General features: G+C 48.2%; 1 protein-coding gene across 1 annotated transcript in view; it reads left to right on the top strand.

Annotated features, from left to right (window-relative positions):
- The first annotated feature begins 13,962 nt into the window (after positions 1–13,962).
- Positions 13,963–27,105, top strand: part of ADARB1 (adenosine deaminase RNA specific B1) — a 74,426-nt gene continuing 61,283 nt past the window's right edge. Inside the window, exon 1 of the mRNA XM_035570466.2 lies at positions 13,963–14,094. The gene's annotated coding sequence lies outside the window, so the exon portion shown is untranslated. The remainder of the gene's footprint in view (positions 14,095–27,105) is intronic.

Raw genomic sequence — 27,105 nt, 5'->3', positions numbered from 1 at the left:
CTGAGTTTGTCTGGCTCTTGTTTTGGTAAATACTAATTGAAATACGAGCTTATTCCCATCACTGGAAAAATTACTTAGAAGAATGTTTTTTCTTCCAAGTATGTAGTGAACCACTAGACTGCTGCTGCAGCATGCAACAGAAGACACCTGAAATCATTGCAGGTTATGTTTAACTCACAGTAAAGGCTTGCTTCAGCCCATGGTCACACAGGGGTAGGGAGAAAGCCCCAAGAAGATCGCTTGGAGTGGAGTCTGGGAATCTTGGGAGCAAATGAAAAGTGTGACTTGCTGTGGTGGGAGGAGTGAGGGAAATGGACGGGTGGGACCTGGTGGGAGGTGAGCTTTTGGACCAGTGGGAGTGGTGGGAGCTGCCAGACTTCACTAGGCAGGAGGCACCACAAGAAGGCCTTGCTCTAATTTGGGGTTAGGACTATGAGAACCTGCAGCCCCTTCTCCAAAGTCCTTCAGCCCTCTCGCCCTGCATCCCTGAGCTAGCAATAGACACTGCCTGCATTCTCCATTTCATTCCCTTCCCTCCCCTCCCCAGTCTCCTCTCCTCTCTGTTACCCCCTTCTGATTTCCATCTCAGTCAGCAAGACAGTCTAGGCAGACTGGTCAGTTGGTCACTTTACCAGTACAGTGTTCTCCCCATACTTGCTTTATCTTTCAGTGTCCGTCTCCAGAAACTGGCACAGCTGTAGAAAAGGTGCATGCCCAGGGGAGCAGAGGGGTTTGATGGATATTTTCTCCAAGGAGGTACTTGTAGAGTAAGGAAGAGCAGGGATTTTTTTTTTCCATCTGATGTGCTTGTGAAGGTGGTTGTGACTGTGGAAAGTGAGGTGAATTAAATGTGTTGAGAGGAATTTTCACGTCAGGCAGGAGCAGTGAACACTGAGCTTTTTTGGCCTGATGGCTGCCTGCCTCCCAAGCAAAGCAACCTGTAGGAGAGAAACACAAGCTGCTTCCCCTCTGCGACCCTCTGCCTGTGCTTTGCTCCAGGCCTGAGAGCATTTGGGAATTGGAGGGGGGCTGGAAGAGGTTCACTGGCACGAGGAGCCTGCAGATGTGTGGTCACCCCCAAATGAAGATGGAGCCTGTGTGCCTTGAGTACGTGCTCTGTGCAGGCAGCATGGGTTTGTTCCCAGCAGTTGCTCTGAGAGCAGCAGAGCTAAGGAAACTGAGTCCTCCCCTCCAGGCCCTCCATTCCTGGTGCCTGTGACTTGTGCCAGAGAAGTCTCCTGCAGCTCCCTCTGTGCCTCATGCTCCTGTGAGCCAGGCTGGACACAATGAAGAGCAGGTGGCCCTGGGACCGGGACACTGTGCACTAATGGCTCTCCTTCCAGTGAGCTGCAGCCCCAGCTCTGAAGTGCTGGCCTGTGGCTGCCATTGTTGGTTGTGGCTCCCAGCAGAACAAGATGTGACTAAGATACGGACCAAGCTGAGGTTTTGAGCTTCGTTTTGTCCATAAGCATACTGTTAACCCATTTGCTCTGTCTTGTAGCTAGCTGGCTCCTGAGAAAGACAGGATCCTGTGCTTAAAAGGAGGGAAGGCAAGAGAAGAAGGTGAAGACATCCAAGTACAAAGGAATATAAAGATTGCTCCTCTTGTTCTTGTCTTCTTGTTCACTAGCAAGTGAATAGGGCACTCAGCATGTCTGGAGGGCAGGAGGCAGGTAAGAAGGCTTTAATGACATGTTGGAGGACTTTTATTGCTTTTCTTCTGTACTATGTGGGAGTTTGCAGCTCTCTTTGTCTTGGGTTTTTTTAGATACCTTTAGATACCATGTTTTCATAACACATGAAGAGAGTCCTGGCCTCCTTGCAGGGCAAGATCATGGAGTGGCTGACCTGTGCCCTTGCACTTCCATTCACAGCACTGGTAATGTGCCACTCTACACTGTCATAAAATGGTGAGATAGTTGGAGAGAAGCCATGGGCAAGTTTATGAAATTCCATTCTGGGTTTTGTGCTGTGGGCATGATCTGGCTGCCTATATCCCTCCTCTCGGAGATGCAGGCTGTGCATTCTGACTGTGCTCCAGCAGGAGCAGTGATTTTGTTCAACAAGCACTAATTTCCTGGGCATTGTGCCTGACTGACAAGACCATCCTTTAAGGCCTCTGAAGGGTTAGTTGGATGGTCCCATGCCCATTTACTCCACACCAGTTTCTTCCTAATAACTTCTCCCTGGGGTGAAAAGAAATCTGAAAGGATATCATTTTCTGTCTTACCAGATGATTAGTTTCCTTCTCACAGACAGTTCCAATTAACTTCAAGTTGAATTATTGCTTGGATGGCCTGAACTGCAGTGTTAGGGCAGATTCTCAGCTGGCAGAAGAGCTAGGTACAGGTAGGTTCTGGGGTAGATGTTGCTGTGGGTCACATGCCAAGGGACCGCCTTGTTTTGTCTCTGAAAAATAAATTCTAACAGAAGTGCATACTTTTTTTCATCCGGTGTAATGTGTGATGGAAGAAGCCCAGAAGTTTGGTTCTGGAGTGGAAAAGGGATTTCTGTGTGTAAAACCAGACCTGAGCACTTTGTCTGGACCCTCAAAAGGCACCGTCAGGATGAAGGGTTTGTGTAGTTTGTGTTGCTCTTCCAGGCTGGCATCAAAGCAGGGACTGTTCACATGTCTCAGCCTGGTGCCTTCAGGTTGCCAGCTGCAGTGTTTGTGGCTAAAGCTGGTAAGTAGAATTGATCTGTCACTGTAAATTTGGACACCAACAGCTCAGTCATGACACTTTTCCCCTACTCAGTGTGGTTGCTGTGTCTCATCCTTTCCTTTCAAATCACTGGGAGCCAAGACAGCTGAAGTCTTATTACCTGGGAAGCAAAGGGGTGACTGGAGAGGTGGGTGATAGCAGCAGTGAAGGCGTTGATCTGAGTGACCCCACTCCATGCTGTATGGTGGCTGTGTTCATGCTGGTGGCCTTTCATCTCCATGTGCAGTATCACTGTGCATCACATGGCTTGCCTTTTCTTTACCTTGGATGGGCTAATATTGTCTAGTTCTTGCATTGCTTAGCCCAGTGTTTGAAAATTTTGGTCCCCTGCCTATTTAGCAGCAGTTAAACATGACTGTTTGAAAGCGTAGTTCACAGCCTGCTGCTGCAGGCATCTCCTGCCCACACCATCCTTGCAGTTGAGCAAAGAACTTACAATCTGCCAGGAAACAGGCATCTGGGACACAAAGTTGTCTTCTCAGTTGGCATGTTTTCAGGATGATAAAAGCTTTCATGTGTTCTTTTTGGTTGGTTAGTTGGTTGTTTGGTTGGTTGATGGGTTTTGTTGTTGTTTGTTTATTTGTTTGGTTGATTTTTATTTGGTTTTGTTTGTTTTGTTTTCTTTAAGATAGCAGGGTGGAAAAAAATAGCTTCCAAGCTGTAAAGGGTAGTTATGCTGGAGGGAAGGGCGGGGGCCTGACCTGGCAGCTCTAGGCTTTGCAAGATGTGAGTAAGCAGTGAATGTACTGCAAACTCAGGGCTGGAAAAAAAATAGGGCTTCTTTTTTGCAGCTGCTTTTCTTTCTTGTTGGTGATTTTGCTCACAGAAACTATATGTGAAAGCAGAAACCTGGGTATCCTGCCCATCTGATGGTGCCAGTGGATATTTTCTGCTACACTCAAAGAATCCAGTTGGTGGGTGGAGTGAGATTCTCCTTTACCAGCAGCTCATGGGTAGTTGTCCTTGATTCACAGATTGCAAAGGCATTTTTTTTTAATAGCAGCTGTTGCAACACCTATGTTTCTCCCTGGTACCAGCAATGGCACCTCATATTTTGTTTCTTCTGGCCAGAGGTTGCATCAGTCCAGCTGCATATCTCATGAAAGCATGGTGAATCACAGGACCTGGTCCTTATTCATTTAACACAAGCAAGTCACTATGGCATGTATGGCAAACTCCTTTCTTCCACTTGATGGCTTCTCTGCCCTGGAAAGCTTTCCTAGCACACTTCATGCAAGGAGTCACCTGGTCCCCTTCTGTGGTGGTTTTGTCTTGCTGTGCAGCTGAAATCCACCACAACGGCTCTCTCACTCTTCCTCCTTAAAGAAAAAATGGGAGAAAATATGATGGAAAGGGCTCAAGGGTTGAGATAAGGACGGAGAGATCACTCAACAGTTATCGTCACAGGCAAAACAGACTCAGCATAGGGAGATTAATGTAATTTACTGCCTATCAGTAGCAGACTAGAGCAGTGAGAAACTAAAACCAAACTAAAACCACCTTTTTCCCATCTACCCTCTCTACCTCCTCTGTGCCTGGCAGCAGTGCAGGCTCATGCCTTGGTCTGGTGCAACTCCAGGCCCTTGGCTGCATTCCTCACCCAGTGCTTGGGGTGCCAGTGGCAACCAGTGCAGAGCACTGGTGATGGGAACATTGGGCCTCTGCTTCAGCATGGTTGCTCTTCTCTGCTGTCTGGGACCCAAGCAGGCTGTGACTCAGCCCAGCTGTTGTTTTCCGTGCTGCAGCCTGGGCTGGGCCTTGTCGCCCATCCAGCTCCACAAGTCAGTTCCCCAGGGAGCACAGTGGCTTGCAGAAATGGAGATCTTGGGGCACTAGAAAGACATATTTTTCCTCTGAATAGTAAGTAGCGCTGAACTTCCTTCTTCCATCCCTGTCCCTGCATGCTCTGCCTGCACAGCACGGGGACTGCTCCGGTCAGCAAGCTGCCTCTGGCCAGTCATGCTGCAGGGCGTGTGGCCAGCCCAGCGTTCAGGAGGATCTGAGAGGTTCAAGCTACAGGGATTCTTTCCCCTTCCAGCGAAGAAAGAATGGGGTAAAATCTGAGTATGCCTGGCAGAGCAGAGACCCAGCATTAGTGACCTTCCCTCTTGCACGCTCCAGCAAGTGCAGCAAACCCTTTCTCTGCAAGGCATTATTTTTCCCTCCAGATGCCCTTTTCCCTAGCTGATCCTTACATTTCCCAGATTTTATGAAGCCTCTTGGGCACGTGGAGGTGTTTATTTTGCTCATTATCTACAGTGCAAATACTTCTGAAACCAACCCAAGATGGGTTCCTTGCAGATGTAGCAAGAGCAGCAAGAGGGAGCCTGAGGAAATACAGTTGCATGCAATACTGAGCTGCTCAGTGTTTTGGAAGCAGACAAGATTGGCACCAGCACATCTTCCTTTCATCCACACATTGCATGAGAGAGGAGGGAGGTGAATCATCTGACCACAGCTTTGCTAGTGGCTTGTCCCTGCCCTGAAGCATGAGTTTCACCATAGTTTTTTGCAGCATCCTTTGTCCATTGCTTTTTCTGCCCTTGATGGCTGTCCTGCTGAGACATGTCATCACCTTGCCTCGTCCTGCCTTTTTCCGGAGTGCCCAAGGAGAGGTAGAACAAGCCAGATTCACAGGGATTCCTTCTCTGAGGGATGAAGTCCTGCTCCTGCTCTTCACTTCCTGACCTTTAACCAGTTTCTAATCCCAGGAGGTCTCTACCTCTTATCCTGCAGCAGCTCAGTTTCTTTAAAAGCTTTTGAGCATTCTTTAAGAGCTTAAGAGCATTGCCACGTGCCATTTGGAAGTCTTTGTAAAGCTTTGTTAATTGGATCTCCTTTATCTCTGTACTTACTGTTTCCTTGCAAGGGAAAATCATACCCTGTGATGGTAAATCTTCCCCAACATGATAACTGTTTGGGCATCTGCTGATTCTGCTCTTGCAGTTTGCTTCAGTGCGAGGCATTTATCTGGTAGCTGGCTTTGTGTTTTTATTTTGACAAAGAGTCCAGTTCAGACATTTTCTCTGCAAAAGACAGTGTTGCCTCCCAGCAGCTAGTGAGCTGCATTTCAGGGTGGAAGCAGAGCAGCGGCTGGATAAGACCTGGGGAGCACTGCATGAGGGGTATCTGGCTTGGCATGCTGCTGCCAGGAGCCCAGTGGTAGACAGAGATGAATTTCTGGTCTGTAAACCCCAACGCCTTTGGTTTCTTGGGAAAAAAAAAGAAAAAAGAAAAAAAAAAAGGTTTTGAAATGGGTTGCACTTCCTAAGTGCAAATTTATGTATCAAAGTTAGAGTTGTGATTAAAATCAACAACAACAACAATAAAAAACACTAAATATTTGAAGGTGATAAGATGCACAGATGAAAGTAAAATGCATTATATGCTGAAAAAAACATTTCCAAAAACACGCAGAATAAATGGTCGTCTTCAGCTCCCTGAAGCTGGTCCTTTGTTGGCGCCCGAGGAGCAAGAGTCACGGCTTGTTAATTCTCAGCCCGGTCCATAAGCCTTGGTGGGTGGGTGGGGGAGTTCCAGCAGCTCATACCGGGACTGGTGTCAAGATCAACTCTCCTGTTGGAGGTTTATTGGATGAACAGTGGCATGAGAATTTCTGTGGTGGCTTTTTTTTCTTAACAAAGTCAATTGTTTCCCTATGAAGATGTTGTTAAATAGCACAAACAAAACAGGGCTTTGCCAGAAGCACCATTAAGATTTAGACCTTTGCATCCAAATGCTCTGGGATTTTCCAGATCACTGGTTTCAAGTAGGATACATAAAAATATAATCTAAGGATTTCTCTCTGCTTTAACGATCAGTGTTTCATGCCAGAAGGGGTGTGCCTCTGCTCTGGGATGGTGTCAGTTACCCTGTTTGAACTTGCTGTGATTTGTACACGAAACACTCCTGTTGCTGTACAGGTCCATTTGTGTCAGCTCCGTGTGGCTTGTTGTCCCTGTGCCTATGGTAGAGCTCCGTCTATCCCCTGATGCCACCTACGGGTTCAGTTTGCTCTGCTGCCATGGGGCAGTGAGGATGTGGCAGGGAGGTCCAGACCCCTTGTGCAGCCAGCTGCCATCAGCTTTAGTCAAGTGAGGATTTCGATGTTTTAGTCTAGTACAGGCTCTCTTTGCAACCAAGTGAGGCACAGCTGGGAGACAGGAATACAGCCAAGATGTCTGAAGGCTGTCGTGGCTGCTGGGAAACTCAGCTGTGTGGTGGGGCAGGCGGGGCGGGGAAGGTCAGTGGCGTTCAAGAGGCTGCCAGAGGCAGCGCTGGTTTGTTCGGTGCTAGTAAGGCGCTGGGACACTTGATGATGCTCGGCCTGCAGTTTACTGCATAGGATGTTGACAGCTTGAAATGTGGCGTGTGACACATCATTCACTTGATCTTCCTGGGATAGTTATCTTGATTTCAGTGGCACAAGTAGAAGAGGAAGCTGAGACAAAGAAATATCCAAAACAGGAAGCCACTGCAAAGGGAACAAATGTCAGGGCCTGTGTAGGTGAAGCAGATGATGCTGGAACATCCTCCTAGGGGAAGAAGATATAAGAAGAGATAAGAACTCCAGCACACGCACCCCTTTTTCCCATGCTCAGCCAGCCTGGCAGGACAGATGGATGAATGGCGGAAGAGAGGACAGACTGTTCTCGCAGCTGAAAACTTGTTCCATATTTAAACATGTCATTTGTCCAACGTTACCTCTGTTTGAGGTATTGAGGGGCAGGAATCAGCAAGTGCAAGGGGGAGGCAAGAAAGAGAGCTGCTTACTTGGGGGATATTGCTGTTCCCAGCCCTTGGCTCTCCACAGGCTTTCCCAGGTGGTTGGCTGGTCAAACCCAGGCTCCAGCACATCCCAACAGCGTCTGCCCTCTCTGAAGCTCCTGGCCTCAGCTCCTCCTATTTTATTGCTGATTTGTGATGTCCAGGGGAGGCCATGACGTTGCCACTTCCTTGAACCACAGAGACTGTGTGCTTGATTTGCTGATTGATGGTTTGGCATCCTCCTTAGGGAGGAAGACTTCATGTTTTTGGCAAAAAACCTTGTGAATGCATGTGCCAAACTCCACAATGCCATAGCTGAAAGGGGAGGAGCAGTGCTCTGACACTGCTGAGTAGCTAAATGACCACCCTGTGGGTTAATCTGACTCAAAAGCAATGCAGCTTTTTTTCTGTTGGTTGGTCACGTGGAGACTCAGCTCTTGCACTGACAGTGGAGCCATGGCCCAGAGATGTGGCCAGCAGCTTGGCTCTGGAAGAGGTGTCGGTACACCGGGACAAGACGATGTGCCTGTGTTTACAGCTATTTTGGATATGTTTAATCTGAGTGTGTTTACAGCTGTGCTGGGTACATTTAATCACTGCTCGCCAATGCAAAGGTAATCTAAACACCTTCCACTTCACTCAGTTAAACAACTACTGCCTATCTCATGAACTCATCTGTTGGCGGTTTGGGAGCTGGGAGGTATTACTATGGAAGAAGAGGTTAACTCTTAAACAGCTGCTGTTGTTCTCTGATGATGTACATACCTGCCTGTTGGTAAGGTCTTCTGCCTAGAAGCACAGCAAGGACTGCTTTGAAGGGTGCCTTGTCTGCCCTGAAGGCATTAGCGTGGGGCAAATGCTGGGGGCTCTGCATGGCTCAGCGTGCAACACGGGCTGCTTCACACAACAGGCAGATGCGGAATCAGCCCTGAGTTCTGCTATTCCTGCATGCTGTTGTAATGCTCACAGTGGCCAGCCTAAGGGCAGTGGCAAACCAGTTCAAGCAATGCGGCCTCACACATTTTTCAGCCTCCTGCAGCCTGTGTCTTGGGATTTCTAAGCCAGAGATGATGTTTTTAATAACCCTTGCTGGATTAGTCTTCCAGTTTTTCCTCCTTGTATTTTGCAACATTTATTTTGTTGTTGTTGTGTTTATTTTCCTTTTTGCACTCCTTCTGGCACAGCTCCATGAAACATCAGCTTGGTCTGCCACACACCAAGGCCTTGCTGCCGAGCAGTAGCAGCCATCCCAGGGCTGTGGGAGCCACTGTCCAGTGCGTTGCTCTGCAGTTATCTACACTGCGTTTCCTCTGCTGCTTTCTTCTGGCCTCCTCAGCCAGCCTTGTGAAGTCCTCCTGCAGTTCTCTGTGTTTGGTCTTCTCTTTATGACCTTGACGTGTGTACCGGCAATAAACCCTGTCACCCTGCTGCTGTCTCCTTCTCCAGGTCATTTATGACAGTGCTGAAGAACATGGTTTGCTGTCTCAGATTCTTGTGGGTCTCCTCTGTGAAAACTGTCTGTTGCTTGCACCCTGCATTTCCTATCTTTGTAATGAACAATTTACACCTGCAAAGACCTTTCCCCCTTGTCCCACTACAGCCTGGCACCCCTGGGTGTGTTGGTGGGTAAGCCTGTTGAACACCTATAGAAGTCCAAGCAGCCTCTGTCAGTTGATCTCCCTTATCCATGTGTAGAGTTCCAGTAGCTGTGTCCCTTCCCAGGTGCCATGTTTAATCCTGAATTTGTGGTTTCTGCTCTTTAGATTGATTTGTGCAGATCTGCCTGGTGTGGACAGCGTGCTTGGCCTGGTCTTCCCTAAATTCTAATGATTTAAAAAATGGCTTTGCAATGGTCACCAGGGTGGTTTCAGCAAAATCTGAGTCAACACGCTTCACTCTTCAGCTGTTTCACCATGGAGGAAACTGACTTGGTTTCAAGTGATCCCACCAGCCACATGCCTAGTACTGAGGACAGACACTTCTAAGACTACCACCAACGGATGTTCTGCACTTTGGCGTCTTGGCCAGTGGGGTGAGGAGATGGTAGCATTGCTGCTGGTATGAAGTCACCTTAGTCCTGCATCCCCTTTCCTTTGGCTGTGAGCCGGGAGGCAAGCCCAGTGAGCTCTGCTCTGCCTCTGCCCCCCACAGGCCCGCTCCCAGCCCCTCTGTCTGGGGGTGATCCTGCTGACAGCACTCCCCTCGTACCAATGGGTCCCTGTACCCTGGCAGCTGCCTGTGGCTACACTCCATGCACAGCAGGGGCTTGGTGTTTACTGCTGACGTGTCCCCTGCCACTTCCCGCCCGTCCCTGTGGCTACGCTGCTAGGTGGAGGCAGAGGCACCTACAAGAGAGCAGCTCACTGTTTTGGGAGTGCCTGGGCTTGCAAAATGCATCTCCTGCCTTCAGGAGTAATCAGCCATGCCAGGCATGGCAACCCATGTAAGCCAGAAGCCAGCGCCCAGTTTGGGTGCTTGTGGCCATGTCCAGTCCGGTGTCACCATCCCACCTGCAGATAGAGTGCAGGGCATCACATATGCGTGTTGCTGCCATTCAAGATTTGGTACAAGCATGGCGCTGCTAAGCTGGATTGATTCATGCACTGGCCTCGGAAATTCATGCTACAGATTGTGTGGAAAGCAGAGTTATTGTGTATTGACATCTGTAAGTGTGTAAAATCAATCACACACAAACAAGGCAGTAGGAATACAGGCGCACATATTACAGGCAGTCCCTGGCTTTGGGAGGAGGGCCAAGGGCCAGCACCTTTTCAACCCCTTTCAGCCCATCAGTGGGCATGGTCACTCTGCTTTCTGAGTGCTGTGATCCTCATCGTTGTCAGTGTTACCAGACAAGACGCTAAATGCTCAGTCTTGTCCTCGTGCTTCTGCCCTGGTAATGGTTTCCCCAGTGCAAGTTCTCCAGGTGGGCAGTGGTCCTGTTTTCCTGGCAGGACAGACTGCTCTGGCCCATGACACAGAGGTGGACTTGAAGAATGCAGTTTCATTGATGATCTTAAAAAAAATAATAATAAAAAAAATCCTCAAATAGGAGCTAGTATTAAATTCCTTGAGCTGAAAATAAAATATGATAAGGAAATGCACACAGGAGGTGAAGGTTTCCTGGATGTGAAGGTTTCCCCAGCCAAGAGCTGCTTGCCTGCAGCTCGCAGGCGATGCTGCTTACAGGCAGGGCAGAGGACTCTCTCCAAGGGAGGAAGTATAAAAATAGGTTGTTTCCAGCACAGTCTTTTGTGCTGGTCCACTTCATCCTCCCCACGAGTGCGTGCATGAATCCCCACCCTGCCATGAGCAAATGGGGTCAGGGAACAAACCAAGTACAAGCAGAGCAGCTGTTGGTGCTGTGTATGTGCGTGAAGCAACTGGAAGGTTGCTCAGTGTAACGCAGTAATACATGTGCTGCCACCTAAGCACTCTAGGGAAGTGGATGAGAAAGCACAGTAAGCTATTAGTGAGAGGTTTTAATAATATTGAGGTGTTTGATACAGCAATACTTACCATTTTTATCTGATTGGTATCTGTATGACACTCCTCTGATAGCTGGGCACACTTCACCCTGAGACAGGGCACATTGCCAGTGACCCAGGTGTTGCAGTAAGGCTGCTGGCAGCTTTGCTTTCCCATTCCTTATGTGAGTGCTTGCCCAGCTTGTCAGGTAGGTGGGCAACGCACAGAACAACCAGCTTGCACAGGGCTGAAAAGACTTACAAAGCCAGAGTTCAAAGGCATACAGTATAATCACATTCTGGCTATACGTTCCCTCCTTTTCGATCCTAACTGCTTTAATGAACAGTTTCTTTTTTTGTTGGCTGGAAAGCTGTCGTGGGTTTATGTGGCAAGGTTTTGCTAGCAGGGGGCCATAGGGGTGGCTTCTGTGAGAAGAATCTAGAAGCTACCCCATGTTAGATAAGGGCCCCGCTGCTGGCCAGAGCCGAGCCAGTAAGCGATACTATCTGTGCCTCTGTGAGAGCCTATTTAAGAAAGGGAAAAAAACTTCTGGGCAACAGCAGCTGGGAGAGTGAGAGGAGTGAGGAACAGCCCTGCAGGCGCCAAGGTCAGTGAAGAAAGAGGGCAGGAGATGCTCCAGGCGCTGGAGCAGAAGTCCCGTGCGGCCTGTGGTGAGGACCGTGGTGAAGCAGGCTGTCCCCCTGCAGCCCATGGAGTACCACGGTGGAGCAGGGTTCCATGCTGCAGCCCATGGAGGAGACCTCGGTGGAGCAGGTGGACCTGCACTGATGGAGGCTGCGGCCTGCGGAGGACCCCTGCCGGAGCAGGCCCCGGGCCGGAGCTGCAGCCTGTGGAGAGGAGACCACGCAGGAGCAGGGGGTCTGGGGGAAGCTGCTGTCCGTGGGGGACCCAAGTTGGAGCAGAGTGCTCCAGATGGATGGACCCCATGGTACGGACCCATATCTGAAGCAGTTCTTGAAGAGCTGCTGCCTGTGGGAAGCCCATGCAGAATCAGTTCGGGAAGGATGGCATCCTGTGGGAGGGACCCCACGTGGAGCAGGGGAAGAGAGTGACTGAGAAGGAGCGGCGGAGAAGAAGCGCTATAGACTGGCCACAACCCCCATTCCCCGGTCCCCTGCGCTGCTCGAGGGGAGGAGGTGGAAGAAGGTGGATGGGGGGAAGGCGTTTTTGTTTTCTTTCCTTTTTTTTCCTCACTTCTCTAGCTTGTTAGTAATAGGCAATAAATCTTACTATCTCCCTACTCTGAATCTGTTTCACCCGTCATGATAATTGTTGAGCGATCTCCCCGTCTTTATCTCAACCCTTGAGCCCTTTGCATCGTATTTTCTCCCCCTTTCCCTTTGAGGAGGGGGAGAGAGAGAGCAGCCGTGTTGGAACTCAGCTGCCCACCCGAGTAAAACCACCACACAAGCTGTGTGGTGGTCTTCCAGGAGGGGCCCTGGGCAAGATTTCACCCTCACTTCACAGCATTTTGGGTTCAGGCACTGGCTATTGCATTTCTGGTTATTCCTCTCTTCTCTGCAACAGTCTGTGGCTCCTGGGTTTTGCTTGTGTCTTGACATGAACAGCAGCCTGGGTCTTTGAGCTCTACATTCAGATTTGCGTTGGGTGAGGAAAACTATTTCCTGTGGTTAGCACAGCGTCTGTGGTGGCTGTGTTTCACAAGGATGGCTCTGCTTTGGAGAGCAGGCAGTCTGTGGAAAGCTCTCCAGCTGCCCTCTCCCCTTGGTATGTCTGGTACTTTCCGTGGCTTTGATCTGCTCTGACGCCTTTCAGAGAGTCCTGGTGCTGGTGCACATGATAGACATGTGTCCCACTGCTCCCCTGGCGGAACCGTCTTCTGAATACATTTCCAGCAGATATGCTGCATTTCACTGTATTTACACTTAACATGTGGCTCTTTTCACCAGAAATACTGGCATGCAGAACAGCTATTACCTTTTTACTGTGACAAGGACAGCTTTGCCTCCTGGATGTCCTAGAAGTGCATGTACACAGTGCTGCAGTGCTGCTCCTTCCTTCCTCAAGTCTGCCAGCTCTCACTTCGCTTCTGGGCAGCTTCTGGGCATGGAGCTGATGCTTTTGCAGATGGGTTCACCTCCACCCTGAGCTCTCCCTGAACACATGCAGCCGGGGCTGGGGCTGTCTGCTGTCCTCCCCAGCATGTGCAGGATTACGGCTCCATCACCTGGCTTTGCAAAGGCAGCCTGGCCCACAGAGGGGTGCTGTGCTGGGCAGTGTTGGTGATCTCCAGACTCTGAAACCACCCTCTGGGCATAAAGGCTGCAGTTGATAGTGCTTAATGTGGCTACTTAGATGAAAAAATATTACCCGAGAGCAAATTAAGTAAGCTGATGGCTTATTGAATAGCTTTTTGTGTTCGTTCAGTAATCTCAAAGGGACAGAAAGCTGGGAAATTAAGTTTTCTGGTTGACCAGTCAACGTCTGTGGTCAAATGTGCTGGGACTGAGATGATGGGGCTTGATGAAGTTCTACGACAGACAGGAGGAAAGGAGCAACGCCAGATTTCAGGGCTGAGAAGCTGCAAAAGCCGGGAGGAGCAAGGGCAAAGCGGGCAGGAGAACCACTCTGCCTCGTCCTGCCGCCCTGCAGGCCGGACTTGTCGTCAGACCTGCAGACATAGAGAGCAAAGCACAAGCTGCTGCTCAGGAACCTGTTCCCCGGAGCAAATGAACGCTTCCCTTCTCAGCCTGCTGCAGCAGGCAGACCGTGCAGGAGCCTGCTTTTGCAACAATTAATCATTAACAATTCCAAATCCCCCTCCAAGCTCTCTTCCCAGCACGGGGCCCGGCGCGGTGCCGCTCCCCCACGCTCGGGCTCCGTTCCCCGCGTGTGAGGGGCTCGCCGCCCGCCCGCCCGCGAGGCCTCCAGGCCCCGGCCCCGCCATGGGGCGGCGGCGCTGCCCTCGGCCCCGCCCCGCGGGCCGGGCGCGGCCTGCACGTCGGCGGGGGCGCGCACTGCCGGTTGCTCCGGCCGCGCGCAGGCGCGCACGGAGCCGGCGGCGGCGCAGCGGGAGCCGCCGCTCGGTTGGGGCGGGCTGCGGATGGCGGAGCGGCGGCGGAGGGGCGCGGGCAGCGGCGCGGCGCCGGGGGAGGTGAGGCGCGGCCAGGCCAGGCGAGGCGAGGCGAGGCTCGGGAGCGGCGGCGGCGGCGGCAGCGCCCCGCGGGACCTGTCCAGGTCCTGACGCGGCGGCAGGTGCCGGTGCCGGTGGCGGAGGGCCCAGCCGCCGGGCACCTGTGGAGCGGGCGGCGGGGCGGCGAAGCCATTTTGAGGGGGCGGCGGGGCCCCGGGGGCGGCCGGAGGGTGCCCGGAGGGGAGGCGAGCGCGGCCCGGGCCGGGCGTTGCGGCTGCCGCCCGCCGCTGCGGGGTGCCCGGGCTCGCCGTGCTCCCCCCCCCATCCCCGCCGAGCGCTGGTGCTGCCCGCGGCGCCCCCCGCCATTTTTTGTGTAACCTCCGGTAGGTTCTCACGGGCAGCCCAAAAACCTCGGTGGTGTCTCTGTGCTGCACTGCATCGGGTGCAGTGCTCCGGCACCGAGCCCGCTGTCAGGTCCCGGGGCTCTGAACGCGGTGCTGCTGTCCAAGTGCTTTTGCCACTGCTCGTAGCGTGTTTATTCCTTGAGGATCTTTTCGGCGGAAAATTAAAACTTCCTGGTTTTGTGGCGTAAACAAGATCACGGTCTTGGTTTTTTGGCACGCACAAGCTGTGACAAGCTTGTTGGGTTTGTGTGGACGTGCCTGTCGCTCTGTGGGTTACCTGCCCCTGCTGCTCACAGAGCCACACAAGCAAAGTGCTAGCACTGCTCCGTGAACCGTTATGCTCAAGTGTGGCAGCAGGCCAGCCTACGGAGCACTGAAGATGTTTAGAATAATTAGTGATGGAATACCCTTTTAAAAATAATTGTTTGGGTTTATCTAGCACTCAATTGTAGTGATATCTATCTCTAAAAATAGGCAGGCCTCCTGTGTAATGAGGCTCGTAGTGTAAACAGCCATGTCTTGAATGACTGTTGTTACTTTTAGGATGTCTAAGAGATTTTTTGGAGGGTTTGCCAAATCCTCTGTCTGTTTAGCTTTTTTTTTCTACAGTGAATAATGTGGTCTTGGCCCCTGCTGCGTGTAGTCTTGCAGTGACCGGAGGAAAAGCTTAGTAGTGGCTCTAGCTCCCTGCAAAGAAGGGCTCTCAAAGTTTCTTTTCATCAGCTAGGTGCTCGCCGAGGCTTCTCTACATGACTCCTGTGCTGAAACACCATCTCCTCTGCTGCGGGGAGAGCAGCCCGTCCGTGCCAGCTCTCGGTGGCTGGTTTGTTCTCCAGCAAGTGACTTGAATGGTCACTGCTGCACTTGGTCATGTCAGGCAGCCTGCTTTTTCAGCAGGGGGAGGATGTGATTTATGAAGACGTGCTTTCTGAGAAGGTAGCATAGAGGACGTTGTGCTTGGTGTTTGAAGAGGGATGCGTTTCTTAGCTTTGCTCACACTGCGTTCACTAGCTCACAAGCACAACATGAGCAAAGCTATAAAACATCTCCCAAGCCATTCTCATATTTGCCCCAGCTTATTCAGAATCATCTGCTCTAGTGAAAGTTCAGTGCCCTTCTGTGTGCTGTATTTTGTTTGTGAATAGAAGTACATTGCCACAGCTTCTAATGGTGGGTGTCTCTTGCTATGAGCACGCAAGTCTTCTGGAGTGTGTTTACCTTGTTCGTTAGAAGTAAGTGGGACTTCTTTTTCCCCTCTTTTAAAAGCCAACTTGTATTTTGAGTGAGTAAAACCTTTTAGGTGGCTGGGTTATTAGCTCATACTCGACATCATCACAGTGTGATCCCAGCTCTGGGACTGGAACCAGTTTTGGTGCTCCTGCTTTTGGGCAAACTCATCTCTGCACTTGGCATACCTGCACTGGTGCCCTGGGTTGTTTGCAGTAATCTGGTCAGAGGTCCTTCCTAGGAATGAAGGGTTCCTGTTAAGTAAGGTGACAGCAAACATTTGCGTTGGAGAGCTCTCTAAGAAACTTGCACTGATGTTTTTGGGATTTGATCTGTGACTTGTGGAAGTTTTGGGGATGGCAGTGGTAGGAATGCCCCCAGTGAGAAACAATTTACCAGCTGAGCCAGCGGGTTGGTGTGTCTCTGTGCTGTGGTGATTTGAGGTGTGATTGAAACAGGCTGTCTGCGGGTGCTGACTGGGGTGTTGCTTGTCAGCTTGGTGCCCCTTGCACTGGAAGTCAGTTCAGTGGGTGCAGGACTCTTGACGTGTGAGGTGAGAATTCTTGCTGGAACATCTAAGGATGTGGTCTGGTAAGCATAGTGCTTCCTGCTTCTGCAGTTTCTGAAACCGGTAAATGCTTGGCACCTTTAAAACTCAGGCCATCCAGCTGCCAAGCTATGGATTTCAGTTTAAGTACCAAAGATTAAAACTGTGGTTTTAGACTGTATTTATTAGTAGAGGCTGTTATTTATGTACCTTGGTTTTAAAGGAAATACCTTTATAAGTGTTGCATGACAAGAAACATAATGCTTGGGAAATTGATTATGTAAGCAAATGAAAATATATTTTCTAGCAAGCTTCTTTCCTGTTTGCATACAATGTGGCTATTTTTGCTCTTTCCTACTGTTTAACTGCAGAGTACGTTTTTTTTCATCCTAATGAATGTTGTTTGCATGGTAGGTCTGAGAAATACTGTTTTTTGTGATTTGATTCCTTGAAGAGGTTGTCAGCAGGCCTTGGAGTCTTGTGGGAATCAGCTGTGAGTGTCAGGGTCTGTGGCTGAGCAGCAGCACATCCGTATGTTTTAAAAAAAAAAAAAAAAAAAAAAAGGACAAAACAGAAGAACCAACAAACAACAGAGGTTGTTTCAGGTAAGTGATGTTACATGGCTTTGGGAACTGAGCTTGGCCAAGAGGGACGCCCCGGGCAGCAGCTGCCTGAAGGGTGTCTGGCTGCAGAGGGAATTGGGGTCTTTTTGCTTTCCCCGCCGTGGCTCAGCTGCAGCCTTGGTCGGCTGTGGCGTGCAGAGGGAGCTCTGGCTGGCGGCACAAGAGGAGAGGTTACCTTGAGCTGCTGCGGTGCAGCCTTTGTCGGCGGCTGCGGGGGCGAGCCAGGGCCAGCTGCCAGCGCCGTGACTCAGTGGCTCGGTGCTGTCCCCTCGGCCGACGAGCTGCAGGAAGAGGCTGACCGCTGGGACGTCCCCGGGTGGTCTGCGGGCCGGGGGGAGCTGCGGAGGTCGGTGGTGTTGCCTTCTGCGGTGGTGCTGCAAGTGTCATCACCGAGATTTCTCATGTGTGATACGGACCACCTGTGAAAGTGCAGAAGCCACAAGCTTCTTTCCTTTGTACCTGATGGCTTGGTGTTATGGTTTTGTATTTCTGTGGCTTTTGTCTTTTTTTTTCTTAATTTCGTGTATTTTTTTTATGTGCATGGAAAGGAGTGGCAATAGATTTTCATTAATTGGTTTCTTTAATTTCTTCCCTGATGTGGCAAGGTTAGGTCTCTTTGTGCTTCTGTCTCTTATACTGAGGATGCTGCCTATGCTTTTAAAACAGGATTGCCTCTGTGAACAAATGTTTTTCCCTCTGCCACCCCTATATGTTTCTTAGCTTTATTTCCCATTGCATAAGCATCACGCTGCCAGTGTCCTGAATGAAATTGGTCAACAACATTGAGAAGCCAATCAAATTTGACAAGAGGGTAAAGATGTCAAAGGCAAGTGCCAAGACTTTCTGCGAGGACAAGCAGCTGAGTGGAGGAAGTTCTCAGATTATCACTCCAGCTAGAGGAAAAGGTGTTGGCTGGCTGGAAATATATTATTTAGACATCAGAGGATCTTGGTGGTAGAAAGACAAACAGGAAAGCAAGTTTTACAAGTCATTCCAGGAGGAGCTGAGTTTCCTTGTTTTCTTTCATGAGGGCAGGGGCCAGCAGTGTCACATTGCCTTAGGTGAGGAGGGAACAAAAGCCAGCTCTGGGCACCATCCCTTTCCTTTCAGCACATCCTTACCCTTGGGGCTGAAGCTGGAGCTGACTGGAGCAAGCCTGCTCGTGACTGAGAAATGAGGTAAGATTTGAAATGTCACAGTAAAGACTTATTGCAGTTCTCCAGGAAAGTGCCCTCATGTAGGTGCCATGTAACCCTGTGGGTCGGGGTTTTTCTGTGTAAAGTGTTTTTGGCAAAAGGCAAGCCTGTTCTGGGGATTGAAGAGCATTGCCTCTTTCCTGGTTTCGCCAGCACAGATTTAGGATGTTTATACTGATGGTCTTTTCCTGTTTGTTTTCTGAGGCTTTTCTCCGTTGAGGCACACTGGAACACAAAAATTAACCTTTGGATTTTGTTTTATTTCTCTTTTGAAGAGGTTCTAACAGAATGGAGCTCTCAGACCTGTGTTTTGGGCCTTGTGGGGAAGGTGCTGAATATCTGAAGTATTTTTATTTTGAGAAAGTGGGGGAGGATCTTTAATTTAAAGGAAAGTAGAAAGCTTCCTCGTTTGGTGATGAGCTTGAATTCAAAGCTGAATGTCAGGGTGTACTGTCTAACTGATTTCCTTGCTGTCTGTTGCTTTTGTTATTAATGCCTTAAGTTGTATAAACAATTTAGTGAGAGGGCCTTTGGTAATGCCAGGCTTCAGGACTATACCAATGCCAACTTGTATTTGTTTCAAACTCTGCGTATACCGGGTCTCTTAATTTCCCAGTGGCTCTCCCTACTCCTTTCTGCTGTTAACATTGCCATATCAACTCTGGGAAGAGGTTAACTGTTTAAAATTTGATCAAAAAGAAAACACGCAAGTATGGAAAACATCAGTTTATTTTGTTTCTCAGTTGTAGCACATGAAAATGAAGTTTTTACACAGGGCTTGTTAGACAACCTCAGCTAGAAGTTGAGGCATCTGTTTGAGTTTCAGAGACAGTATCTGCCTCTCATTCAGAAGGACTTCCACAGAAACTGTTTAGTGTGTCTAAAATGAGGTTGATTTTTATTTAGGTTGATTTATTCAGCTTTTCATCTTTATTAGCAAATGAGTCTTTAAGTTTGAACTTTCATGGCCTTTTTCCTAGCTTAATTATAGTGTGATATTTGGGCACAGCCTGCTGGGGAACTATTAGAGGGGAAAAAATACCTCCGACTTCTTTGGTGGAGATTGTGTTAAACAAAAAATTGTTTACTAAGTCCATTCTGAATCAAAATGATTTTTTTTTTCAGCTCAAATATTGAGCATGGTTGCTGAGTACTTAGTAATAAAATAAGTCTTTATGTGAATCCCAGTAAGAGCATAGTAGGATCTTTAATTCAAAGGCAGGAGCAGCCCTGTTTTTTCTCAATAACATTTTGCACAAGTGTGGATGGCCCTGGTAGAGGAATCCAGCTGGGGACAGTATAAACGTCAAGGTATGGACTGTAACTCGGGAGATATTGCTGAGGAGTAGGAGAGTGAAGGAAGATGACTCCGCAGACTTGCCCTGTAACTGCAGCGGCTGCCGAGGGGAGAATGTGTCCCTTGACAATGGGCTGGAGGGAGCCTGCGCCTGGCCCACCCTGGATGCTATTATGAAGATGGGAAGGAAAAATATATACTGATGGAAAACAGGCTAAGATAACACATTTCAACGCTGCTTTTGTTCTTAAACTTGCCATATTTTCCATGTTTAAAGATGGAGGACCAGTACTGCTGTATTTAAGTAACTGAAAAATGAGAGGTATGAGCGTGCACAGTTGGATGTTAGGTGGCCGAACTGTGCTCTGTCTGTGAGAAACTTGTAATAAAGCTAGCTTGTTGGGGGAGCCTGACTTATTACCCTCCTTTGCTGCCCAGGTTATAAAGCTTGCTCCTGACACATGTAGTTCACAATGGGAGACCAAAGAAGGAGGAGAACTTCTGTTTTGTCAAGTATTTGTCCTGTTTCACCCCCACCCACTTTTTTTTTAAATCCTGTTAGCCTTTGGTCAACTTTGCAGTGTACATGTTTGTGTGAGAAACAGCATCTTTTTTTTTTTTCCTTGTACAAATTAGGACAAATTTATATTATACACAAAGAATAGCTTTTGTAACCTAAGCATCAGAGCTGGTTGAATGTCCCCCTTTGGACACTGATCCAGGGAGGTGTTCAGCCCCTTGGAACTAATTGCCTGCACAAAATCTGGGTGCTCTGTGGCAGGTGTGGAGCCACAAGGGAGGCCATGTGTTTGCCCTGAATTAAGGTCATCTTCCACAATAAACCAAAGAGTCATATTTTCCAGATCGGCTATAATGCATTCCCATTTTTTTCCTCACTAAAGTTTTCAGAGGAGCCGTGTGGCACTACGCTTCCATTTTCCCAGAAGAATTCACTTTGATGTCTGCTCTCAAGTTGCAGCCTCTCTCTTGGTTAGAAGCACTCTTACAACCAGTGAAGTCATCACTCAAGTGCTGAAAGCAGATGTGCTTTCCTGGGATTTAATATGTATCATACAGACATTCCTGGAGTAGTATTTTTACAGATGCTTTTTATCTTCTGCCACTTACTGATGCCAAGCAGTGCTCTGTAGTTTGATGTAGTGTGATACTGTGTTTTGATAACAAAGAGGAGCTGGAAATTAATGCTTAACTAGAAACAGGGATTCTGGCAGTAGTGTTTTGGATGTGCACATTAGCATTTTAACTGCAATCAGGAGTCTGCCGTCTGTGACAACCCCTGGTTGTTTCCGCCTGTTGTGCTTTGGTCCTCACGGAGGAGCAGTGTGTGTGGACTCCCTTTAGGTGCCAGCAAGCACGAAGACGAGCTCTGGGTACGTCTGCCACTTGCAAGTTTGCGATTGGATTGTGCCTCCATTGCTAGTTCAGCCTTTGATTAACCAGAAGCTAAACTGGGACCACTTGCTGAGTTAGCAGCTCTGAAGAGTGTGAAGCCAGAAAGCACAGCTGACGTGAGCGAAAGCGTGGGGGTCTAGTCTGAGGGCCAGTGTGAGCTTTTGACAAAGTACAGTCAAAGGGTCAAAGTCTCACAGGCTAAAGAGCTTTCAAGAAAGTGTAGAAAATCCTCTCTTAACCCTGCAGCCTGCCCTCCAAGTGTTCAGTGCTTGGATTAGTGGCAGTGCGAGCGCTGAAGTCTCCCTCTGTCGTTCCGTGAGGACTGACAAGTCCTTCCAGTGCTGTGAAGTCAAGATCTATATGTGTGAAGTTGGCATTTCCCCCATGTTTGAGTCTCCTTGCAAAAATCTGGGAAGTTTCATGAAACCTAGCTATATGTTTGTCCGCGGTGATAAAAAGTTGGAAATACCTCCTGGAATGTACCGCAGTGTCTGTGCACAGGGAGCGTTGGCCTGCAAGCCTCTGGGTAGGTAGGTTGTCCTGTTTTGCCAAAGTTGATTTCCATAGACTCCAGTGCTGATGGATGTGAGTACTACTGTTGCTGTGTCTGTTTTTCTGGTGCAGCCTGATTTCTCTTCTCTTATCCCCTGGAAACTATTATTAGTAAGTGAGGTTTTTTGCTTTTTTTTTTTTTTTGAATTGAGTGAGTGCATAATCAGTATTTCATTCACTGTCCTTACATATGCTTAAATATAGTATTAACGTAATCTTCTTACATGCTTTTCCTCCTGCTTCTCCGGAGTTGATAAAGCAACCAAGTTCACCATTAATAAGATGTGTGAATGAACTTGCCTGGAAGCAGAATGATTCCCTTTGGGCTTTGGGCTGGTGCTCTCCATGGTGCCACTGGGCCGGGCCGGGGCTGGCAGGGTCTCACCTTCTGCCGTGCTGCGTGTGGCTGACTGGGAGAGCCTTCCGAGGGGAGCAGCAGCCAGCTTGCCTCGCGCACAGGCTGCTTGTTAATCCTGGTGTGCTGAGGGTGCACCGGGTGGTCTCTGTGTTCAGGTAGCACACCCTGCACTCTGGGAGCTTTGGTGCACAAGATGTCTAAAATAAATTTTGAACATTAGGCCATGGTGACGTTTCCTGGACACTGAGAATGTGTTCTTGTTTAAAAAAAAAAAAAAAAAAGTCTGGTGTTCATGCAGCTCCATATGTTTTTCTCAGCCCCTCTTCTCCTGTCATTGTATTTCAGGGCAGGATGGCTAGCTCTTTAGTAGTCCAGATAATATTCAGCATTTCGAGACAGTATTTCCAACTCTGCTGCTCCGTTTCCCTTTCCTTTGACCTCCTTGTTTCTGTTGGCAGAGCTGCCTGCTTTTTATGTAGGGTTCAATCTGTTTTAACAGTCAGCAGGTGAGATCTCAGTCTTGGGTGACCCATGATACTTGTGAGGCCTGTTCTGCTGTCCTTGTTAGGAATGTTTGCAGCTTCTCTCAGCATCAGTGTCCTTGCTGGCTCTGTAGGTACAAGCCTATTGCAGCTTCAATCTGTGCTTTGCACCATAGCTTGTTGAAGAAATTTACTTTAAAAGAAAATAGGCTTTCTGGTCTTAAGCAAGCTTTCATGATGTGCTCGAGGACATTTTCTCAATAGCTCTTCTTGATTGCACCGAGTGAATGTGGAAGAGACTAGAAATACAACATCCAATTCTTGCAATAAGAGCTCCGTTGCATTTGAGGAACGTGGCTATTGACTGTTACTCTCTTGCCAGAGTATCATCTGAACTATAGGACAGCATGGATGAAACAGGCTGCTTTGAATTATAAAGGAAAAAAAAAGACAGTATTTTGATGCTCATAGGTTTTATAGTGCAATGGCAAAAAGAAGGAAAAGAATTGTTCCCCTGGTAGCCTTTGGTGTAACATAGTTCCTTGACAGTAGTTTAAGGTTTTGGCTTTGTTGTTGTTGCTGCTCCCTTGCATACCTGCCTTCTGGTGGTTTCTTGCCTAGGTTCAGTGCTCTGATGTAGCCCAAATGGGGCATAAAGTAGAGAACAGTCATATTAATCAGGACAGTATAGTCCCTTTGCTTGGGAAGAGGCAGAAAACACTAACGCTGTCTGTTTAGTTGCAGACTTTCTCTCATTAGGAGACAACTAGGCAGCAGAGTATCCTGGCAAGAGGTGAGAGAATGGTTAAGAATGGAATACTTCACTGTCACTGTACAATCCGTGCTGCTCTTGCTGTTGATTCATAGTCATCGTTTGGCATATGTCCTAACTAAACCCCTAGTCTTTTTCCCTAGCCTTTTTTTTTTTTTTTTTTCCACTTGCAGAGTGTTGGGTCAGGTTGGTGAGGGTTCTGACACCCATATGGGTCCTTCAGATATGGAGCTATAGTGGCTGTTCTGTGAAACATGCAAACAGCACAGCCCTCTGAGTGGTTTGAAAGCGGCAGTACCCCTAGATGGACGGAATTCCAGGAAAGTGAGCATATACATATTTTTACATCCACTGACACTTGCAGTGTCTACAGACTCTTGGTGCTCCAGCGGGATTTCAGGCATACGCAGTTCGTATGTGGAAGCGTTGGTAGCGAATACTAGTTTAATGTGTGTGGGGTGGGATAGTTTGGAATAGATGACTTCTGGACCTGTGTTAGGAGGCTGCTGGCATCCTTACCTGAGGTTTTTGTCTCTCAGAGATGAAATCTTGGTGTCTTGTTCAGTGATTGCTCACATTGTTTAGGTTATCCTTCAGAGAACAGTTAGCTGCCTAAATTTCTGAACAAATAGATTCCTCCCTACTTCAGTGAAAATGCATGCAATATATGTGTATGTATGAAATGCATGCCTAGGTACAAGTTTTTATTAGTACCAGAATAAAAACGAGTCTAAAATTAATGTAGATACAGTAAGAGGTCCCCAAAGTAGGTGCATAATCTAAGTCCTACTCAATAGCGTGGTTTCATCACCCGTGGACTGCTGTATTCCTTGCTCCTGCGTCTGAGCTTGCTTTGTTATCTTGGTTGCATTAACTCTCTCTATCTTTCACTCTGTAGTTCTGTTGTAGTAAACCTGAAGCACTTTTGTCTCAGTTGCTCACTGGTGTTGGTATGTCAGGGGTTGCCTGTGAGCCAAGGGGATGGGAGATTTCCACCCTGTTTCAGGAGCAGATGTAACGTTGTCCATACAGGAAGCAGTGTTTGTCCCTCGGTAAATTTGTTGCTGTTCTTAGGTTCCTGGAGAGCCGTGATGGGGTAATCGTTAGACCTGCTGTGTGTTAGCAGATATCTGGGAAGTGGCAGAGATGGAGCAGGGAGGTCATGGTGGTACAAGATGTGTACGTGCCCTGCTGGGTGGGGGGGATGGCAAAGGCACCCTGTACTGCTGCAGGCGGTCTGTGGCTTTGACCGAAGTGGAGCGGACGTGCAACAAAGCAGGGAAAGAGAGAGGCAGAGAGATGGCGCTCTGGTTTCCTGCCCGATCACAGCAGGAGCCCCTCTGTGCCCTGGGTGCTCTCAGCTGCTTTCTCTGGTGCACAGCAGTGCCCAGGGCTGCCTGGTCATGTTTCTCTGGGCTGGTGTGGCAGCTTGGTGAGGAGCTGCCCTCCTGCAGCATGTATGGTGCTTTGGGACCTCTTGGAAATGCTTTCTGAAAGGCTATGGGAAGATAAAGGCGCTCCTGGCTCATCTAGCGTAGCCTTGCTGTGCTGTCATCTGCCGCCCATATCAGTTCTACCTGAAAAGCATTGATTATTTCTTACCTTCGTACAAAAAGCCTCATTTGGTTCTGTACCTCTCTCCTACAGGTCAGGAAATTGCTTTCCTTTTTTCCTTCTCTGCTGTATTTGGCACAGTCATATTCTGGCTTGTTCTGCTAGACTCTTGGGTCACTTCCCTCAAACTCACTGCACCACGTACTACCCTATATTCCTTCCCTGTTTGCCTTCTGCTTGGAAATGATACCGATTTACATGAAATGGAAAGATGTGCAGCATTCTTTATCAGACTTTGCTATGCCTTACGCAATGGCAAGTTCCTGACAGAAATAACTCTCTTGCTATATCCAGTGCTTCTGTTTCCTCGCTGTGTCGGTATGAGGACCAGCACACTGGCTAACACAGGTGATCAGTACACCAACACTTTCTTTTCAGTCTGTTCTGGTTCTGAACCACCAGTTTATGACAAAGGTCTGGTCATATAGGTTCCATGCAACCACAGAAAACAGTTTTGGGAGAAACCTTTGGAAGTCACTTGTTCAACCTCCTGCACAAAGCTGGGATAACATCAAAGTTGGGTTGAGCTGCTCAGGGCCTTCTCCAGTTGCATTTGGAAAATCTGCATTTTGAGGAACTGAATTAGTAAGTTTTCTCAACACAAAAAACCGTTTGGCTTGACTCTCTTCTCTCTGTAAAGCACCTTTGTTCTGGAAGTCACCATTGTCTCTGCAGAACTAGTTGATGATTATGGTGTTATATCAAATACCATCTTGATTTATTTTTATTGATGCAAGTTATTAACTCCAACTTTTATCTCTTCCCGACTTGATAACAAGGACTATTATGATGTATGCACTATTTCTTGAGAGGGGGACACTGGCAAAAGCCATTTGAAAATCTAGATAGGTCAGTGTGCCTGCTTCTAACTAGTGCTCCACTGATAACACTCAAGATATCTAGTAAATTGATAATGCACAGCTTCTTCTTTGAGGACATAATGATAATTTGTTTTATAAAATTATACTATGCAGGTTATCTTTCTGTATTTGCTATTCAACAACAGATATTTCCAGATAAACATGGGTTCTACATGCAATAAGGTATGGGCCCAACACTGCTCAAACAGTTGGCAGGATGGGCTGTGCTTTTTGGCAGCATAGTCCTTTCACTGTAAATTACCCAGGACCCAATTCATTGTTTCTTGAGTCACTGCAGATCTCTTGGCAAGCACATCTTTAAAAATGGTGAACCTCAGCCCTGAGAAATGGCCCCTTTCCTCAGAAATATCCTGGTCCTTCTTTGCTGTTTGAGCTGCTGCCCCCTGAGGTTCCCTGGGGAATACAGACCTCTGAAGCTTGTATTTGTGCTGCTGCTCATGAAGGGCTTTGTTTCTACACTAATGTAGTTTTTTGAGCAACCACCATTAAAATAACTCATAAGCCTCAGCTTTGAAGGAAAACCAATGAATTTGGAAAGGATTGTTGTCTATAAATTCACAAAGTGTGGAGAAACTGCCCCAAAGAAAAATAAATGGAAGGGGGCAGCTTTTGACGTAAGAGCCAAAAGTTTAACTAGCTAGGAACCAATTTACAGTGGAAAAGGAAAGGTTTTGAGCTGTGACTGCGGTCAAGGTTTGGGGAAGTGAGGTGTGGCCTTGGTCTCATCTGAAGGAGCATTGTAGAGCCTCAGGTTTAAGCTTATCCTGATGAAACCTCTCTGAAGAGGCAGCACAGGCTTGCGGTATTGCAGAGCTCAGACGGGACAGTCTAGGGGATCCCTGCCTGTCATGCTTACAGTGACATTTATGCTGACCTGCGGTAGTAATGTTGAGTGAGAGAAGTAGCATTTTCTCTGTTCATGAAGGGCAGAGTCAAAGCTAAAGTTCCCATCGGTTTATGAGAGACTAACACTTGAGAGAAGCAAATCACCCAGCTCCTGTGAATAAACGCTTACTGTTGTGTCCTGTCATTTTATTGTTTTGATGTTTTGAAATAATCTGAAACCAATATTCAGCCTTTTTGCTGAGCAAATGTATTTTAGGCACCAAGTCTTGTAGCCAGGAATTGTAACTTCAGTGTGTGCTGAGCTCTGCATGCGATGTTAAAGCACTGCATTTCACATTTCCCTCTGTTTTTGCAGGATTAACCTGGATATTGGCAGTTTGAAATAGGAACTTGAAGGCCAACCCGGCTGGAGTGCAGCTGCAGTGAGCAGCTATAGCAGGTGTCACAGCCAGGCAGAGCTGAGCAGGCTGGGCCACTACTGGGAAAAAACATAGGCAGTGTGGGAATTCCCATGCTCTGGGAAACCACACAGCACCAGGCATCAGCCCACAGACACAGGGGCTGGGGGCATAAGCTGGGAGAAGCATTTTGTGTTGCATATAGACCAGTGAAGTGAATTATTTCAGTTTGCTGCGCTTTGAACATCTACGCTTCTACTGAAGGCTATATTACTTTAACCAAGTTTTTTCAGCCACTGGTATTTAAAATGTTATTTTTTGATGGAACTTCTCAAATGCACAGAAGTTAAGAAAAATTTTACGCTGTCTGGGACTTTGCCTAATTCTTCCCCACTTAAATATATATTGTTTCAGATTTGCCT

The sequence above is a fragment of the Cygnus atratus genome, chromosome 6 (genome assembly GCF_013377495.2).
Source record: "Cygnus atratus isolate AKBS03 ecotype Queensland, Australia chromosome 6, CAtr_DNAZoo_HiC_assembly, whole genome shotgun sequence".
Lineage (NCBI taxonomy): Eukaryota > Metazoa > Chordata > Aves > Anseriformes > Anatidae > Cygnus > Cygnus atratus.
Note: the sequence above shows the minus strand (reverse complement) of the source record. Positions and strands in the feature narration are given on the sequence as shown.